This window comes from Malaya genurostris, chromosome 3 (genome assembly GCF_030247185.1).
Source record: "Malaya genurostris strain Urasoe2022 chromosome 3, Malgen_1.1, whole genome shotgun sequence".
NCBI lineage: Eukaryota > Metazoa > Arthropoda > Insecta > Diptera > Culicidae > Malaya > Malaya genurostris.
Window position 1 is genome coordinate 170,786,667 of NC_080572.1, and position 16,065 is coordinate 170,802,731.

At 36.1% G+C, this 16,065-nt stretch overlaps 1 protein-coding gene across 3 annotated transcripts in view; it reads right to left on the minus strand.

The window, feature by feature from the left end:
- LOC131437159 (triple functional domain protein) overlaps window positions 1-16,065 on the minus strand; it is a 181,212-nt gene that overhangs the window by 142,303 nt on the left and 22,844 nt on the right. The window contains exon 1 of one of the 3 annotated variants that reach the window (XM_058606327.1): window positions 11,525-11,673. The exons of 1 other annotated variant lie outside the window; for it this stretch is intronic. The gene's annotated coding sequence lies outside the window, so the exon portion shown is untranslated. Of the gene's footprint in view, window positions 1-11,291; window positions 11,674-16,065 lie in introns of those variants that run through there. One more of the 3 variants, XM_058606326.1, reaches the window with a different exon arrangement.

Here is a 16,065-nt window from a genome sequence, read left to right on the forward strand (position 1 = left end):
GGTAAAGTGAGTTTGAAATTTCAAACCGTCATTTAAAGCGATGCAAAAAAGGAAAAATGATTCTTAATTTTACATAACTGTTTACAAAATAACAAGGTTAGTTTAGTTTATATCCACAGTAACTTTCTAATTTTATTCAAGATTTAAATAAAGTTTTTGTGGCAGAATCATTTAGTGATATTTTTGAAAGTATTAGTAATATGAGGAAGGCATCATTACACCACTAGATTGATTAAAACAGGTTTTTGTCATGATCAATTTATCAGAATTTACTAAAGCTCTTTCCAGCAAATTCAAACTGCCAGGCCTTTCGTTTGACTCTTTCCATCAAGTTCTGCACAGTCTCCTTAGTCACTTCCCTCACCGCAGAATTCCAGTTTATCTTGAACGGCATCTCACTGTTTTTCGAATCTTCTTAAGGATTGATTAGAGCCCACTATTCATCTATTCGACCGAGAGCTTAGGTGTGCTGAGAGGGTTCATGTACTTGAACACCACCGAGACATTGCACATGGCATATTACCCCAAGGGCTGTTTCCGTAACGGTATGATGCCTAATCCAGCCAAAATAGAACAATTGCCCGGTTAAAATCGACTATAGCATACTGAGGTTTGACGAAGGGTGTTACATAAGTTTCGAGATAATTATAACCTGTTGTAATCCAACTATCTTTTATGTAAAAGTGGAATGTTGCTTTTTTTCAATCACAACATAAAAATTTCTAACACTCATCACCCTAAAATTCCAGAGCCGGAAGTTAGATCCGCATAAAACTAGACAATAACCTATGTGCTTTTAATACCTTTTATTTGTACCTAGTTTCATGAACCTTGGCTATGCATGACCAATATTTCTGGTATCTCCAGAACCGAAAATCCGAGACATGTATACCGGAAACAGATTCGTTTAACCATGAACGAACAAGACTTCTAAATTAGAGCAGTTTTGGGTACAGCTTCGACGTTTTTTAACGTGTTTTTCATCAACACTTTATATGACGGTTGTGAAAATCGGCGCAACCATCTCTGAGAAATCGATGTGAGCTTAATTCTAAAGTATTTGACCACCAAATCCGGACTTATTAATTTCAATATTTTTTAGATTCAGTTTTCGAAATTTGAAACCTTTTTTGCATCATCCCTTGCTTGAGGATTTGAAGACAGATCCGGATAAAATTCAAAATCGGATCCGGATAAAACTCAATATCGGCTATAAGATCTTTTATTAATAAAATTTCATAAAAATGCCATCTCTGAAAAATCGATGCAGAGTTTTTGACTAACACTTTATGTGCTTCCGGAAACGAAACTTTTAAAACCAACTTACAAGATCTGCAAACAATAATAATTTAATGGCTAGTTTTAATGAATTGGATTCATTTTACATTGCGCTTCCATGAAATTGAAAATTTTCTCACTCATCTGAGAAATCTGAGTGTACATTATTTTCATTTTTTTACATATCATTCCTTAATTCCGGAATCGTAAGTTGTTTTTAGATCTAATTCAATAGTAGTCAATAGGTCCACAAAAATCGTCCACTTTGTGAAAATCGGTCTAATCATTCTTGAGTAAAGTAAGCGCACTCGAATCAGAGTAGGCGAATCCGGATAAAAGTCAATAACAGGTATGGGACTACTAGATCTTTCATAGGTTTGTAAAAATTGGTTCAGTCATCTCCGAGAAATCAGGTGCACATTTTTGTCACACAATGTTACGGTTCGTTACTTTTTAGAACTACGTATAGTAAACATTGGAAGATAACAGATCTTTACCAATTGATTGAAAGTCTCCGCGGGTTTTCGAAATAACTGAAATAACTTCCATACGACTATCAAGAATAGATACCTGTTGCCTCCCAACCCAAGGCTTACTAACCAATCAATAAAGTAAATTGCCAGTTTCTACGACGAACATCGCTCCTATCACACAATGATCCAATTTGCTGATAGGAATTTCCACCATGGAAATGCATGCTAGAAAGGATGAACAAGCCAGACCTGTTGTTAGTTTAAGTGGCCTTTCCTGCTTGTAGAACATCGCTCTTTGCTATGAACATAAAAATAGCTTCATGCACACTAACTAGGCTTACTGTTCTGTGCAATTGAATGTACAATCTGAATAGCACTTCTCAAGATATGCAACCACAACAAGGCTCTCGGAACTCATCTACTTTTGATATTTCAATAGTGAACTATTATAATTAATTTAACTGATGCTATAAGCAAAGCATTTCTTTTGTGGAATTTGAAATTCTGTTTAGGCAAACATTATAGCCGATTCATAGTGTACAGTATCATTGCATGGCTGGTGCTACTATCCAACTGACACTAAGAATCCTTCCAGATCGAAGCTCGTACATACGACAACTGACTCGTAATACCAGCGCCCTATACATTAAGTCGACAACCCGGGTCTGTAATGAGTTTTTTATTATTGTTTGTTATTTTATCACGGCCGTTTGATATTACACATTCGAATTGAAAATATTCACTAGCTAAATTGTTTGTCGCCTTGAAGTTGTAGTTGAACAGTTATGTCACTCAGCATAACTGGTATTTTATGTGCCCTAGAAACTCCTCAATGATCACTACCTGAATCAGCCAGTATATGCCGAAACTCGTCCACGTTCGGCACGTAACACAGTGGTCCAAAACTGGAAAAAGACGGTCAAAAATCTGTACTGACTTTCACTGATTTTTAGGAGCTAACGTGTCTTCGAAGAAGTTTTACAAGATTATATTACGTTTCTTTTGAAAGTGACACCTTAATTTTTGTTTAGGGGGTAGTACCAATTTCGAAAAATAGTATTGTTTTTTTCAAAAGAAATTTTCTCTATCCCATTTTGAAGAAAAAACATTTGAAGTATTTTTGCTGAAGATATAAATAATGCAAAAAAAATATTTTTTGGGATATATTCACTTTATTTTAAAAACAGTTTTTTTTTTGGTTTTATCTACGTAGAATTACCTAAGTATCTACTACAAAGTGCGCATAAATACGCATAAACAAGTTCATGCTTGCACGCACAACTTAAGCAAATTGTTGTGATTATTATTTTGTTTACTTTTTGAACAAATTTAAGTGGAACTCGATGCAATTTTTTAGGCCTTTTCGAAGTTAGTTTTAAATATCGAAAATCCGAAAAATTATCAAAAAATCAACACATATTAAAAAAAAGGACAAGTTTCAGAATCTGTGTAAATCTGTGACTATTTTGAGAAATCTGTGAGAATCTGTGCAATTTTTGAAATCCGTGCAAAAGGTTGAAAATCTGTGAAACACAGATTAATCTGTAAATCTGGCATCCCTGCTTACCAGTGCGGTGAACTGGTGAGCTGCGGTTCGTTCAAAAAGAGCTGTGAGCTATCAGCTCACTTTAAAGATTCGATTCACTGGAATAGCTCAGGAGCGAATTGCACATCTCTACACTCACTGCAAAAGTGAGTTACAGAAATAGCAAACGCGTGACGCCCTCCGTTTCCTAACCATTCATGGTTTCAGCATGGCCATAGTGAAAATGAGTCACACGAATAGAACTCAGGATATTCTCATTGGAAAATAAATTGGATTAGGAATATATTTTCCTATAAGTATTGTAAAAGTTCGCTGCATTAAGTTGCATGTTTCGTTTCAGTACAAGGTTTCCTAGGTAAAAATAGGTAAAATGATGTATAACTTTTCCAGAAAAGAATAAACCTATGCATTACCTTCTACAAAATTCTGGGATTTTATATTTTCTACAATTATTCCAAATAAAGTATGTATAAAAAACTGACTTGGAACAAGTTATGATTAGAAAACTAGTTTTAAGGGGGTTGTCATAATTCAATAACTAAAACTAACTTTGAAAAGGCCTTAAAGAAAAGTTCCATCGAGTTCCACTTAGATTTATTTTATAGTATTGAGCATATCTTCTCCTATAAATTTTGTAAAAATCAGCTGCATAAAGTTGCATATTTCGCTTCGGTGTAAGGTTTTATCATAGGTAAAAAATGGTAAAATGATCATTTAGGGGTTAGCCAAATTTTGTGCTAGGGCGCATAACCGTTTTTATTAATTTTACGTTTCGTATTTGACTCATCAGTGCGGAGCAGTTCAAATTGAACTGCTTAGTGCTGAACTCGGCAGTTCCATTTGAACCGCTAAGCAGACGTAAAGTTTCTGCTACTTACAGAACACTTTTTGTTTTGCAACGGAGTGCAATGTCTTTTCAGACGTGCCGAACGAAAACGTGTTTTCGACTATTTCTGGCCGATGCAGGTATGGTCATTTAGGGGTTAGCCAAATTTTGTGCTAGGGCACATAACCGTTTTTATTATTTTTACGTTTCGTCTTCGACTCATCAGTGCAGAGCAGTGGTAGAATGATGTATAACTTTGCCAGGAAACAACAATCCTATGCACTACCTTCAACAAAAATATGGGATTTTTTATTTTCTTCTATTATTAAAACAAAGTATGCATAAAAAATAACTCGAAACAAGTTATGAATAAAAAACTGATTTTAGGGGGGTTGCCATGAAAACGCTTTGTATATCCGAAACGGTGCGACCTAGACTGTTTGTATATTCTAAAACTTTGTAGAAGAAAAAAAATTTCTATCTCTTCAGAAAAAAAAGTTATGGTTATATTTTTTGTCAAAGTAGGCCATGAACAATTAGGGATAGAATCAAATTACGTGGTATATATTAGTAAAAAATTTCTTAAAAAAGCAACAATATGCATTAAAAGAACAGTTTGGCAGCTACTCATTTATGTCTACGGTTTTATTGATTCGAACCACTGTGCGTTAGCTGCGAAATTGCACTTCGGTGCAATCTAATAGTGTTCTGCAAATAGCAGAAACTTTATGTTTGCTAAGCTGTTTATGTTGAACTGCTGAGTGACCGTAACAGTTCAACATAAACTGTTATACGCTAACGAGTCGAAGATGAGAAATGTAAATTATGTGCAGTTATATGTGTAACTAGAACCCCTAAATGTTCACAATTTGTTGGCGACCAACAAATCACGTCTCGTTTACGTTCGAGACATCAGAAACGGCATTGTGCTTTGATTAGCGATTTTAGCGAAATTGCTAGGTGGGAACGTATAAAATCAGTCCCGTCAAATTGCCAGTGAATATCAAACGGTCAGTAGGCTAATTTTGTCCAAATCTAAGCCTAAGTGGATTGATCAGGAAGATTAAATATTACACAATTATAGGTAACTCAATTTCAGAACAGCTGGCTGGTGAGAGTAAAACGTATTCCTTCAGTTAAAACTTTCGATTATTCTCTATAGATTCATTGGGCCGTATGAATAAAACGTAGCATGCTTGAATTTCGGTAAATGTAAATGTTACGTGTGGATCACGTTCCTGTGAAAACAGTAGTATTCACTACAAGTTTTCGGTAGGTAGCTCTAGAGGTTGCTACTCGTGTGTTTGCTGATAAAGTGAAGTACAGAAATTAAAAAAGTGGCATTTTTACAGATGTACGAGGTCTGTTCAAAAAGTTCCCGGAATTTTTCAATTGCGCGCGTCTGGAGAGTCCGGTGGTCAAAATTTTTTTTGTCGTGAATACGACTTACTTTACTATGGGGTGCCTTTTCAAAATTTACCCTCTGAGAGAGTGATAAGTTTTTGATCGTGAATATCTCTTGTTGTATCTAACGAATCAACATAATTTTTGCTACATGCCATCGGAAATATGATCACAATTTTATGATAAAATTTTCAGTTGTGTGACATAATCTCAAATAGTTCAAAATTAAACTTTTCTGAAATGTTTGGTATAAACGAGTATCAAAGAGGATAATTCATATGGCGCGTTTGCCTTTCTCGTATTTTGAAAGCTCATAGCTCAGTGATCTGTGGAAGGATTTATATAATCTAACTACCAATAGAATCGAAATTTTTCAACTTAAACGTGTATAGCAAGAGCATTGAAGTATTTCAATAGTACACTATTGAAAAACCTATCTCATTTGACCCATGTCAACACCAGCCAATCAGAACGCGTTCTGAGGAAGAGTAGAAAATAGCTGCTGCTGTACAACAAATCGTTCAAGAAAAATGTTTCCAAAAGTGGTGAATATCGTAGTGAGTTCCTCAATTTGGTCCTTCTGAATGCTAGAAACGAATCCCTACAGCATATTGATAGTCTCTTTCAATAAATTATGCAAATCCGAAATGAAATAATCGACATTGAAATTCTATATGCGGCTATTTTTATAGCCGTTAGGACCGCCCATTAGTGAAAAAGCTACAAACGAAATCACATAAAAGGAAATCTCTTAACAAAAATTGAATCAGTTTGGATTCTATCGCCACTGCGAGCAGATGTGTTTTGTGTCGTCTGCACAGCTAGTTTCGCTTTCGACAAGAGCGATTACGTCACAGCTGCCAGTCATTTCGATGGATGAAAAAGCAACGTTGGAGAGCATTATAAAAAATCAGCCGTTCTAATGGCTCTAAAATTTTTCTAAAGAACTATTAGGATTTGTTTTTCGCAAATCGCAGGTAATTATCCTCAGTTTAGTGCAAATCAAGAACAATTTGGTTAGATTTGTGCACTTTTCGCTGTGTGAAATTCACAGTAATCGAGATCAAGTGAAGCCTTTTTTTGAGAAAAATGTTCCGAGTTTAATATCGTAGAGAATTCCGCAATTTGACCCTTCTGAATGCTGGAAATTAATCCCTACAGCATATTGATAGTTTTTTTCAAAAAATTTTGCAAATCCGAAATGAAATAATCGACATAAAAATTCTGTATGCGGCTATTTTTATAGCCGTTAGGACCGCCCATTAGTGGAAAAGCTACAAACGAAATCAAATAAAAGGAAATCTCTTAACAAAAATTGAATCAGTTTGGATTCTATCGCCACTGCGAGCAGATGTGTTTTGTGTCGTCTGCACAGCTAGTTTCGCTTTCGACAAGAGCGATTACGTCACAGCTGCCAGTCATTTCGATGGATGAAAAAGCAACGTTGGAGAGCATTATAAAAAATCAGCCGTTCTAATGGCTCTAAAATTTTTCTAAAGAACTATTAGGATTTGTTTTTCGCAAATCGCAGGTAATTATCCTCAGTTTAGTGCAAATCAAGAACAATTTGGTTAGATTTGTGCACTTTTCGCTGTGTGAAATTCACAGTAATCGAGATCAAGTGAAGCCTTTTTTTGCGAAAAATGTTCCGAGTTTAATATCGTAGAGAATTACGCAATTTGACCCTTCTGAATGCTGGAAATGAATCCCTACAGCATATTGATAGTTTTTTTTTCAATAAATTATGCAAATCCGAAATGAAATAATCGACATTGAAATTCTATATGCGGCTATTTTTATAGCCGTTAGGACCGCCCATTAGTGAAAAAGCTACAAACGAAATCACACAAAAGGAAATCTCTTAACAAAAATTGAATCAGTTTGGATTCTATCGCCACTGCGAGCAGATGTGTTTTGTGTCGTCTGCACAGCTAGTTTCGCTTTCGACAAGAGCGATTACGTCACAGCTGCCAGTCATTTCGATGGATGAAAAAGCAACGTTGGAGAGCATTATAAAAAATCAGCCGTTCTAATGGCTCTAAAATTTTTCTAAAGAACTATTAGGATTTGTTTTTCGCAAATCGCAGGTAATTATCCTCAGTTTAGTGCAAATCAAGAACAATTTGGTTAGATTTGTGCACTTTTCGCTGTGTGAAATTCACAGTAATCGAGATCAAGTGAAGCCTTTTTTTGAGAAAAATGTTCCGAGTTTAATATCGTAGAGAATTCCGCAATTTGACCCTTCTGAATGCTGGAAATTAATCCCTACAGCATATTGATAGTTTTTTTCAAAAAATTTTGCAAATCCGAAATGAAATAATCGACATTGAAATTCTATATGCGGCTATTTTTATAGCCGTTAGGACCGCCCATTAGTGGAAAAGCTACAAACGAAATCAAATAAAAGGAAATCTCTTAACAAAAATTGAATCAGTTTGGATTCTATCGCCACTGCGAGCAGATGTGTTTTGTGTCGTCTGCACAGCTAGTTTCGCTTTCGACAAGAGCGATTACGTCACAGCTGCCAGTCATTTCGATGGATGAAAAAGCAACGTTGGAGAGCATTATAAAAAATCAGCCGTTCTAATGGCTCTAAAATTTTTCTAAAGAACTATTAGGATTTGTTTTTCGCAAATCGCAGGTAATTATCCTCAGTTTAGTGCAAATCAAGAACAATTTGGTTAGATTTGTGCACTTTTCGCTGTGTGAAATTCACAGTAATCGAGATCAAGTGAAGCCTTTTTTTGCGAAAAATGTTCCGAGTTTAATATCGTAGAGAATTACGCAATTTGACCCTTCTGAATGCTGGAAATGAATCCCTACAGCATATTGATAGTTTTTTTTCAATAAATTATGCAAATCCGAAATGAAATAATCGACATAAAAATTCTGTATGCGGCTATTTTTATAGCCGTTAGGACCGCCCATTAGTGAAAAAGCTACAAACGAAATCACATAAAGGAAACTCTTAACAAAAATTGAATCAGTTTGGATTCTATCGCCACTGCGAGCAGATGTGTTTTGTGTCGTCTGCACAGCTAGTTTCGCTTTCGACAAGAGCGATTACGTCACAGCTGCCAGTCATTTCGATGGATGAAAAAGCAACGTTGGAGAGCATTATAAAAAATCAGCCGTTCTAATGGCTCTAAAATTTTTCTAAAGAACTATTAGGATTTGTTTTTCGCAAACCGCAGGTAATTATCCTCAGTTTAGTGCAAATCAAGAACAATTTGGTTAGATTTGTGCACTTTTCGCTGTGTGAAATTCACAGTAATCGAGATCAAGTGAAGCTTTTTTTTGCGAAAAATGTTCCGAGTTTAATATCGTAGAGAATTACGCAATTTGTCCCTTCTGAATGCTGGAAATGAATCCCTACAGCATATTGATAGTTTTTTTTTTCAATAAATTTGCAAATGCGAAATAAAATAATCGACATTAATATTCTGTATGCGACTATTTTTATAGCCGTTAGGACCGCCCATTAGTGAAAATGCTACAAACGAAATCACGTAAAAGAAAGCTCCTAACAAAAATCTAATCAGTTTGGATTCTATCGCCAATGCGAGCAGATGTATTTTGTGCCGTTTGCAAAGCTAGTTTCGCTTCCGATAAGAGTGATTACGTCACAGCTGCCAGTCATTTCGATGGATGAATAAGCATCGTTGGAAAGCATTATAAAAAATCAGCCGTTCTAATGGCTCTAAAAGTTTTCTGAAGAACTATTAGGATGTGTTGTTCGCAAATCGAAAAAAAATATCCTCAGTTTAGTGCAAATGTAGAACAGTTTGGTTAGATTCTTGCACTTTTCGCTGTGTGAAATTCACAGTAATCGAGATCAAGTGAAGCCTTCTTTGTTTTTGCGAAAAATGTGGAAAAGGGGAATGCTTGCATAATTCATACAATTGATCAACTATTTGATATTCGGAAGTGTTAAGGAACATGTCATTTGTTTTCGTATTCACGACATCCAGTTATGTCTCTGACATTACCCACCCGCCTTTTTATTGTGTTGGTGCATATGTCCCTAATGTATGGTGAAATTTTCAGTTGTATTCATTGTTTACATTCTGTCTTGTAGCGGCTGGTGTAGACGTGTTTTTTTTAGCTCGGCGATTTTTGTTAGTTTAAACAATGGAAGAATTGAAGAGTCAAAGAATTTGTATTAAATTTTGCGTGAAAAATGAAATAAAGTGTAACCAAGTGTGCGAAATGTTACAGAGAGCCTACGGTGAGTCTGCTATGAAAAAAAAAACAAGTGTTTACGAGTGGTATAAGCGTTTCCAAGATGGCCGCGAAGACGTTGAAGACGACGAACGCTCCGGTCGACCCAGCACGTCAATAATCGATGAAAATGTGGGAAAAGTGGAAAAAATGATTATGGATGATCGCCGAATCACTATTAGAGAAGTTGCTGATGAAGTTGGCATATCAGTTGGCTCATGCCATCATATTTTTTCAAATGTTTTGGGCATGAAACGAGTGGCAGCAAAATTCGTTCCAAAACTGCTGAATTTTGATCAATTTTTTGGCTAAAAACAAGACTTTAATCATGCCCTAACCTCCTTATTCACCAGATATCGCTCCGTGTGATTTTTTTCTGTTCCCAAAGTTGAAGAGACCCATGAAAGGACAGCGTTTTTCATCGATTGAAGAGATGAAGGCAGAATCGCTGAGAGTGCTACAGAGCATTACAAAAAGTGACTATCAGGAGTGTTTCGAAGACTGGAAAAAACGCTGGCATAAGTGTATTATATCTAGGGGGGATTACTTTGAAGGTGACCATATGGATGTAGACGAATAAATAAATTTTTTTTTTTGAAAAATGAGAATTCCGGGTACTTTTTGAACAGACCTCGTAAGTACGTTTCTTGCTTTGTGCATGCTTATGCCAGCTTTTCCGGCTCTGTTCGATACGGTATGCAGTAAATGCTTAAATTCGGAAGTAGCCTTAACTACATGTTCGAACTTGTTTTTTATTCATACCAAACCGCGTTATACTCTGTGGACTTTGTTTTTGAGAAGATACTACAAACAACAGACTTTACTACATTTTATTCATACGGCCCATTATCTCGGAAAAAAGATCAGGCTCATCAAGACGGCTCATGATGGCGTATTGCGAGTAACATATATTCTACACAAGACAAACTTGGCTACATTACCCAATTGAAAACTAGTAACTCAGAACGAAATTCGAAAAGATAAGTGTTTTTAAGAAAATATCTTATGCATAGGACACGGTAGTTACTCACGTTAAGCTTTCGTGTTTATATTGTAAATTTTCCTAAATATTTGAGTATGGAAGAATAATTGCTTAACTATGTTATGGTCCAGGATATTCGTTATTAGGATCGCGCATTCCTGAGTTATCCGATTGCATTCGTTACCAAAGCGTTTCCATGATAAGAGATGTTCAAACTTATCCATGGTACCATAAGTACGCTATTTTTCCATAGAGTAAAGATACAGACAAGCCCTTGAGACCGGACGGCATTCAACTTCCCGGAAAATCGTTGCCCGTTAGGAAACACTGGTCGATGGCAGTTACTATCATCTGCACTGCAATTTAATGAAGAATGGTATAAAGCTTTCTAATTAAGATTGCTGAATGTATCACAGCTTCGCCAAAGGCGTTCTGCAAGAATTTCCTTTATTTCCCTGCACACACAATGGTTTTACTAGCGAACGAGCGCGTTTCGTCTAGGCATATTCACTGCAGGGGCTTCCATTTTTTTTCTTTCTAATTGTACATTTTCCACCATACCTTTTAACCTATACAAATGCAGCACGTCGAATAATTGAAAGAATTTAAATCCGGAAACGACACGATAAACAGCTATCTCAGTGATTTCGTCATTTTTCCACTATTTATTTGCACTCATTTTACTCTTCATCGCGGTTGATGTAAAGAAGGAAATCTAGCGCTTTTTCCGTCAATTTTCACAATTCAAGTGCCTCGGTTTTGTTATGAAAGTCGTCGGTATAATTAATATTCACCATATGATTACATACAGGCCTCGATGATGCCGTGTGACGCGAGCAGAGAAATTGAAATTGGAACCGATTGAAGCGCATAGCGTAAGAGTCAAATGGAAAGTGGCAAGTGGAATCAACTGCGAGTGAAGTCTGAACTTACAGAAGCAAGGACACTAATTGAAAGACCAATGTCGAATTGCCAATGCTGTCTGTTCAGTTACATTCTAAGTAGTAGGTGTCTATGAGACTGAAAAATGTTGTATAACACCATATAGATATAGATAACCTTTGTCAAGGTTAGGTTCGGAAGCGTGCTTAATTGTTTGGAAGCCGTGCACGAAACAAGTAGTTGTATGCTTCACAGTGACATTTGTAAGAAGTATTTGATTTCCTCATATTGCTAGTAAATCGTATACAATTCAAAAAAGCAATTTTCATTCCAAATAAATTATTTCGTATCTTTTGGACGGGTCGAACAGAATTTCGATCAGATGATCCAACTAGATAACCATCATCGGAATGATACAATCAGGTTTGAAGAATCGTAGAATACTGGATTTACACATTGACACATAAACAGCCAAATGATTGATTCTACAAAGTTATTGAATACTCAAATGTTGGTAAATTTGCTTTGCTAATTATAAGAAACGGTCGAAACATTGCGATGCGTTGTGATAGTGGTCTTTCTTTCTGCTGATTTTGTACGTTACGTCTTCGGCTCAGAAGTGCATTAGCAGTATATGTTGAATCACTAACGCCACCTAAAGGTTCAACATAAACCGCTAAGTAGACGTAAAGTTTGTGCTATTTGCAAAATACCTTTTGCACAGAAATACCATTTCTTAACTGAAGTGCTGAAAGAACGAAACTTTGTGACCGCATTTCGATGCAAAATACATAAATTTCACGTCTGCTTAGCGGTTTATATTATACCGTTAGCAGCTCAACCAAAACTGCAAATGCACTGATAAGCAGAATGTCATTTCGATTCAGCTCGACGAACCGACCAAATGTCCGTGTGTGTGACATATAGGGTCACTACATTTTTTCGGAAATTACTAAGCCGATTTTCACAAAATTACTTTCAATGAAAGGTTTTATGATCCCATAAAAAGTTCCTGAATTTCATTAGGATCCGACTTCCGGTTCCGGAATTACAGGGTGATATGCACCAAAAAAGTTAAAATAATGTCACAAAATTTTCTCGAACATAGCTGAACCGATTTTCACAAACTTAGATTCAAATGAAAGGTCTTACGATTCCTAACAAAGTTCCAAAATTTCATTTGGATCCGACTTTCGGTTTCGCTTTTTACAGGGTGGTATTCACCAAAAAATTGAAAATAATGTCGTGTTTCGTCCCGGGATGGCGGTTCAATGCATAGGAGGCTGGTCTTACGAGCCAGTTGTCGTATGTTCGAGCCCCGACCTGGAAGGATTCTTAGTGTCAGTAGGATCAATAGTACTAACCATGCAATGATTCTGTACACTAAGAATCGGCTGCGAAGTCTGTTGAAACAGAAAGGCCAAATTCCACCAAAGGAATGTAATGCCAAGACTTTGCTTTTATTTCGAAGATTGTTCAACCGATTCAACTGAGAGGTCTTCAAATACGATAAGAATATTCCGATTTTTATTCAGATCCAAGTTACGGTTGCGGAGATAGGGTGCTAAGAGTAAAAATGTCAATTTCAAGAGTATTTTTTCATAACAAACATTGTGATTAGTAGCAAATCCTTTAAGTTGGGTAATAATGTGTCTAGTTTGCAGATCTAGACAGTCTGTGAACTCATAAAATCTAACTCAAATTAACAGGTCGGATAGTCTCATAAAAATATTCAAGTCCGACTTCCGGTTCTAACGGGGCTACCACGTTTGGCATAAAGCCGTTTGGCATAACGACATTTGGCATAATGGTTATTTGGCATAATGGTTATTTGGCATAATGGTCATTTGGCATAATGGTCATTTGGCATAACAGTCATTTGGCATAACAGATGAACATGCTGCCTAATAGAAACTGTTCTAATTTACTGCAATTTTGAAAGGTCTAATGCGGCTACGCCTCATTGTTTTTAATGACCTGCTGTCCGACCTCGCTGCCGGTCGTTCGGACTTAACTAACGGATAGCTCCTAGCTTTGGGTTATCTGGGCAAACGCCCCCAATTAGGGGGTCGCCGGCGCACTCGCGGCCTTCGGTCGTCTCGACCTGAATCATCTATGACGAACAGAATATTGTGCTAGCACTGAGTTGCTTGTATAAAATGATAGTATGCTATTTACTACAGAATTTTAAAAATAAAAAATATGTGATGATGCTAGTTCACCTAATATTATCGAAATATTTGGACTGAATATAAAATTCACAACATAACTCGATCGTAACGCAAACGAAATTTTACTTACTATCCAATTATTATTATGACAAATGGCATTATGCCAAATGACCATTATGCCAAAAGACCATTATGCCAAATAACCGTTATGCCAAATAACCTTTATGCCAAATAGCGGTATGCCAAACGGTATTATGCCAAATGACGTTTACAGTTCTTACATTACAAAATTTCAAATCATCATAGAAAATCGTATAATATCTTCTAAGTTGTACTCGAAAGTGTTCTAGGTCATGTTAGTTTATGGCCATACGAACTGTTTTCAGTTATACTGGACCCGTAATTTATTTCATACCGTCATTCAAATTCAAAATTTGGGAATGTGCTTAAGCTTGAGTTAGAGCTTGAGCGACCACCCTTGGTTGCTACTCCGTTACTGATCGGGATTAGCTGAAATTGTACAGGGAATTTCTACATGATCCAACCTGGGACTGGTGAATCATCCTTCAATGTACATCTTCTGGTAATCCCAGAATTCATTGATCAGTACCAGCGCCGGCCAGGCCCGAACGTAGATCGTCTAAGGAATGGGAAGGGATGTTAGTCCAACACTTGTTGTTACTAGAGGTCGTATATACTACTGCGCACTCCACAAGTGTCACGGGAGAAGGATATTTGTTAGTAAAAATTTCAGTATTGATTTCGCGCGCGACTCATGTTCCGGTTTCAAGATGCTCGGATGAACTCATGTTCCGGTTTCAAGATGCTCGGATGCACCACTAAACTCACTGACTTCCCGAGTTAACGTTTCAACAATATCCTATATTGAAGTCCCGGGAAGTCTTGATTCATAGCTCTTATTCGAAGAAATTAAAGAAAAATTTGCAATACTACCGCGTAAAGAATAAAAACTTCCCAATTTTTTTATAAATGAAATTACGTGATACAAAATAAACGAGGAATTCATTGCATTGACATACAGTTGTTATAAAATCATTTTGAATCACCGAATAAAGGTCAACAGATTTCACGCGCGTCTTGATTCTTTATTTTTACTGCTTTATTATTTTAATTATTTATTAAAATTATTAATTGGTTATATTGGTTGATCTGGGCAGCCGGCTATCGAGAAAAATATTATTTATTGTTTGAAATATTAATATCAAGTGTTTTTTTTAAAGGAATACAATATACCGTTATATGTTATCTCTGTTATTAACTTTGTAATATCAACGGATTTGCGCAATAGTTGATTTTTATCATTCAATTTATAATCCTAAAAGACAATCAATAACATGGAAGAAGAAAACAATCCAAATAAAACTTTTCTCCGAAGTTAGACGGAAATTGATAGGTTGAATGAAGAGATAATTTAGTAAAATAGAGTAATCAGAAGTGAAACTTCGAAAATATCTGATAACTGAAAGGAAAAAGAAACTCCAGCAATTGTCGCCTTTTACGACATGGAAGCAGGAACCCAGTGGATCTATTCTTGGTTCATTTTTTTCCGCCGGATTCCACACGGCATCTAGGCTGGTACTGTCCGGAGAGAGCTAATAGGTACTATCAATCTCCTAGTGGACCCCAGCCCCTCAAAATTTGGGAATGTGCTTAAACTCATTTTTTAGTTCGAAATTTATCTTAACTGGTGGAATTTCGCAATACCGGTATCCAGTTTTCGGTTCCGGAAATTATGAAACAACTGTGGTCAACATCTTTAAAATGAAACTAACTTAATGTTCTCGAATATGGTTGAATCGATTTTCACTAACTTACACATTAGAAATGTAGTAGTATTATTCAAAAGAAGTCTTCAAACTGGTTTCTAAACATTTTCAATTTGAGGTATTTTGAAGAATCGTGCTGCAATATATAGAAAATCATGAAAATAATATGAGAAAGGCAACATTACACCATTAGTTGGATTAAAACAAGAGTTTTAAATAGTGGAATCCAAAGCTATCTCTGAGAAATCGATTTCAACTCCATTCCAGACTGTACTTTAATAGACTTTAATTTAAAAAACCTTATGGCTTCCGGTTCCAGAAACTCCAAACACTGATATAAATGACGAAGCAAACATTTTCAAAAGTGTTCGATAATTGACAAGTATTGCTGATTGATTACTGATATATTCCGATTATAAGATTGCATGATAAGGATTTGATGGCAACTATAGCTCAATTTAAAGCAGGGTTTCTCGTGATGCTGACGGACATTAA